This window comes from Aphis gossypii, chromosome 2, assembly GCF_020184175.1.
Source record: "Aphis gossypii isolate Hap1 chromosome 2, ASM2018417v2, whole genome shotgun sequence".
NCBI lineage: Eukaryota > Metazoa > Arthropoda > Insecta > Hemiptera > Aphididae > Aphis > Aphis gossypii.
In genome coordinates, this window is record NC_065531.1 from 56894190 (window position 1) to 56899325 (window position 5136).

A 5136-nucleotide genomic window follows, 5' to 3' on the forward strand; every position below is an offset into this window, starting at 1 on the left:
TCAATATATTGTACTTTGAACAGAAATTAGTGCAGAATATCATAAATTATTATTAGTACCTAAGTATGGGTTGAATCAAAATGAACACGATCAAGATGTATGTCTCACATCATATCGGAACCAGTTCAATTAGTGTTGTTGTAAGTTGAAACTGTCTTGGAAACCGTAATAAAAACCTGCCTGGTAACACGGATGAATATTTTTATGCTACTTTCGTTGTTAGTCTATTCGGAAACACATTGTAATAATATATTATAGACATATGTTTATTTTGTACTAATGTTTTTAAGTTAAAAATTGTGATATACACTCGATTTACTGATTATAATATTTTCAAGATCTAGTGCCAAACTGTTAAGTTTCGTACACAAATTGTTTTGGATTTTAAATTTTGTTATGATACCCAATTATACTGTATTTAAATTTTAAATTTATTTGATAGTTTTTACTTCTCTTAGTGTCTGACATGGGTCCTTATGTTCGGCATTGCTTTCCTCATTAGGGGTCCATGTGTTAGTCAAATGTGGCTTTTATTAAGTATATTCAAAACAGTTTTCTGTTGTCTACGATTTATTTAAAAAAGAATAATAGCCAAATAGTGTGACGTTTCATAAAAGAACTATATAAAAATATCAGAAACTTCAATTTTAACTTTAAACTTTAATTTTTTCTATTACCTAAGTACTTTTCTATTTATAATTATTGTCTTTATCTCTCCTTACATTATATTATAATATAAGCATGTCCATAATTTACATTTGGTTCGGCGTACCGTAGTTTAGTCGTTTAGGACATAGTTCGAGCATTTTCTAACGTTTTTTTGAACGTTCGGATGAGTTTATGGATAATATCCTGTATTGTGTATTGAGTTTTATTGTAAGTCCGTATGGAGCGCATAATTTCAGATACGAAATTAAGAATCAATGACAGTTTGAGAATTTAAAACGATACGTAACGTTTTATGGACTTGGACATAAAAATATTATACGCCCATTTTATTATATATTTTAAAGGCCTAGGACACAGTGGTAATAATAAGGCACGCAGACGTTTGTACTTTATTCTGTACAGGCTATAACTACAGTACACAATGGTGGTACGATATACTTTTATTGTTATACTATTGTTGTATAATACACTGCCACGACGTTGTGTTGTTATGACTCAAAGAAGGAATCGTTATGAGTTATAATATTCGAAGACGACTTTTCGGGAGACTCGAAACCGGTTACGGTCGATCGGTGAGCGTTGTGCGCGGTAGCCGAGGATTAAGGATCGGGATCCAAACGATAATCTGTAGCCGCTGCAGGAAGAACACACGTACATAATAATATATAAATATATCATAAATTATCGATCGCACCGACGGGATATTATAAAATGTATATATATATATATACATAATATTATATTTTAAGGGTTTACTCGCCGCGTGCGTCGGCGGTGGCAGGCGGGCGGGATATGTAATATATTACACGGTAGAGATGGTTAGGACCACGGCGGCGGCGGCGGAGAGAGAGAAGCAGAAATAAAAGGTCCACGCCCGTTCTACGCGTAATGGAAAATAAGATTTATGCCGTCAGAGTCGTACACGAGCGGGCAGCTCATATCTGTCTTTCACGTGTGTGTGTGTGTGTGTGTGTGTATTGTATACGCACATGGAGGAGACTCTGTTAATAAATTAGGTACCGGCCGGTTCCTTTTTTTTTTCTCTCTCTGTGTTAAGGCGTACATTACAAATTACACGGTCGTCGAGAGTTCTCTTACTGCGTCGGCGGCGGCGGCAGTGGCGAAGACGGTACTTCTACTACAACGGTGCACGGTGAAGTGGAGGAATAAGAGTAGTAAAACGTACTAGACGCGTGACGGTCGATCCTCCGTCGTGCCATGTCGTCGTCTATAATAATATTATATAGGTAGGTAAAAACCTGCAGTGGCGGCGGCGGCGGCGGCGGGTGATGATTAAATAATGGACTACAAGTCATATTATTATAAATAAACCCTCTCACTGACTCCGGTAACACGGTAGCGGTCGATCATTATAATGCACTTGTGATGTGCGTGTGTGTGTCCGTATATCGTGTGTGTAGGGTGCCTGTATACGCATATTATTTTTAATTTATTCCAGATATTCTCCGCAGCATCCGTGTACGCACGATGCATTACAATGTTTTTTTTGGTACAAGCTTATAGCAACCGAAACAGCAGATATAGGTACCAACACTATCCACGCACTGTATTATAATGTAGGTACGACTAGAACCTACGGTAAACTCTTTCGCAGTGATCGACGGTTTATTTTATTTTAACGAACACGATACTGTTAATTACAGCTGTAAGCTGTAATATATTATTTACATGAAATACTTTTAAGTATTTGATTTTACTACAATGGTTAAAATCGGTATTTTCACAAATCAGCTCGATACGTTTTATTTAAGACTATTAACTTTCGAATGTCTTGAATGTTAAAAGACTCCGCGTAAATGAAGAATAACAAATTACCATGTTCTATGTTTTAAACGAAACGAAATTGGTATTTTTAAGTTTTAATATGTTTTCAAGCAATAGTCTCTCCGTCTTTTTTTGATAAAATAGAGTTCCATTCAGAATCGTACTTTTGTTTTAATATTGACGCAGCTATTTATGATTTAAATAATATTTAAAAACAGTACTTACAAGGTATTTCCTAAAAAAAAAAATGATCGATATAGTCAAGTTGTAAAAAAATGGGTATAAGAGTAGTCTAAAAATATAGCATTACCTGTAAGACGTAATAACGCCCACCGCAATATAGCTTCAATGAAGACGGAAAACATTTTCATAAGCATCAGGGATAAAGGTTCAATAACCTTATACTAAATAGAGTACTCTATTTGATAAATGCCACGAATGAAAGATACGTGAAAATGATTCAAGTCGAAAAAAATATATACGTTGTAAGGGAATAAGAATTGTGCTTACATCGAATTGTGCACTCAACTTAATAATAACTGGTGTGTACTAACAAATAAACCTTAAAAATATATTCTGCTTTAAATCACAATACTGATAATATATTAAAATCTGAAAATTTGTATCTCTAAACCACGTACAGAGGAATGTATTATAACTCAAAATATTAATAAAACCCAAACCGGAGATAAATTCTACGAACAAATTAATAGATGACTTCTCAGAAAAAAATGTTTGTATGTTTAGTATGCAAGTATAAGAATACGCGTATCATTCACACTTACTGTATAGTATACGTTGTGTATACACCGCGAGAGCTGCAACAGACAGATAGACGTTAAATAATTTGTCTTTCTTTTTACTCTCAACTAACGAATGTTGATTTATTTTTCTAAGGTCGTGGTGTGTTATGATCAGTTGGGACGGGTGAACGAAAAAGCTTACATGCTCTTTTCGAACAGTTCGCTATTAATGATAAAATATCCACAAAAAATTACCAAATGCAAAAATAAATTCTACACAAAACAATGATTTATTTAACAAAAAAATTAAATGTTTAAACCAGATAATCTGTTTGTAAAGCTAAAATAATATTTTATCAGAATCACTGTGTACCGGATAATTAAATTTTTTTATGTGAATTTTATTACTTTAAACTTAATCAATGTGAGAGCTAATTTTAATCAAACACATTATAAGATATAGCATAACACGAGTATATAATTATGTAATTTCATGCTAGTATGGAGTATAAATTACTCGACGCACAAGTGCAATCAGATATTGATATAGTTTATATCAATTATATCTAACGTGGTTCAATAAGTTTTCACATAAGTATAATTATCATACAAAGTAGTTCAGTGCGGTTTGGAGTACTAAGTTCATTATAAATAATACTATCTCTTTTGCACTTATATTAATATCAATTTCCACCAAGATTTTGGTACGAGTACTTAGGATACTACTTGATTTTTATTGACTATTGTCAATTCTTGGTGTGCATGTGTTTCAAACCGTACTTTCAACAATAAAATACAAAATAAATAGAAAAAATTTAAAAAATATATGAGGTACAATTCCATTGGTTTGACGTGTGGTCAATAATTATACAATATGAAAAAACAAGTTTTCTGCAGAAAATGTACTTTTATCGTATTAAACAGTACTACTCGTGAAACAATGCATAATTCCGAAATCGTGAAACAAAATTATACACTCGTGGAAACATAACAGTATATATATATTTATATGTTTCATTCTAATAACACGTGATCACGAAAAAGACAAAATATAAGGTACTGTTTTGTTTTTAATATTTATGAAACGATAAATTTAAAAGTTTTAAAAATGCTTAAAAGAACACATTTATTTGATTTAAGTATTTTATTTTTAAGTTTTTAACAATTAATTGTTAAACATAAATTATAATTAAACATAGTTTATACTTTAGTACGATAATTAATACATGTTGACAATAAAACTGTTCGATGTTGGCTTTTGTATATTAGCAGAAATTATTAGCTTTTCCTTCCTTTGTAAATGCATAACAGAGTGACAGTAGATTGTACATGGATCCGTTTTGAACATTTATTTCTAGCATAGCGTGACAAATTTATGCAAACAATGTATGTAATTTATCTTAAAAATATCATTTAAGTTTAAAAAAATGTCAACATTTTTATTTTAGTTTCTTTAATATTTTATAAAATGGATTTTGTACTTGAAAAACAATGTTTACCGATGCCCTACTTATAGATATCTAGTCATAGTGTGGCGTGACCAGATAAAAAGATAAATTATTATTATATTGTTATAAGCTATAATATCGCATAATATTCACTTGCAATATAAGTTGTTAAAATTTCAAAGTACATTTTTTTTTAAAAAAGTTATATTATGAAGACTAGAGGGCGTGTTCAATAACTGAATAAAAAAATCAATACAATATTCAATATGCTAACCCTATAAATATAAAACTCAATAATTTGGCTAGTAAAATGCCCGAAGTCATTCAAAAATGGAATACAACTATAAATTCGCCCTCGTCACTACGGATTTATGCGCAAGTGCACATCGTTCAACTTTAGCGGGTGTTTCTATATCGTTTATTTATAAGGGTGACACCCGTTACCGACAACGCGTGACGTGGTAGAATTACGATAAGACTTTATCATAGAT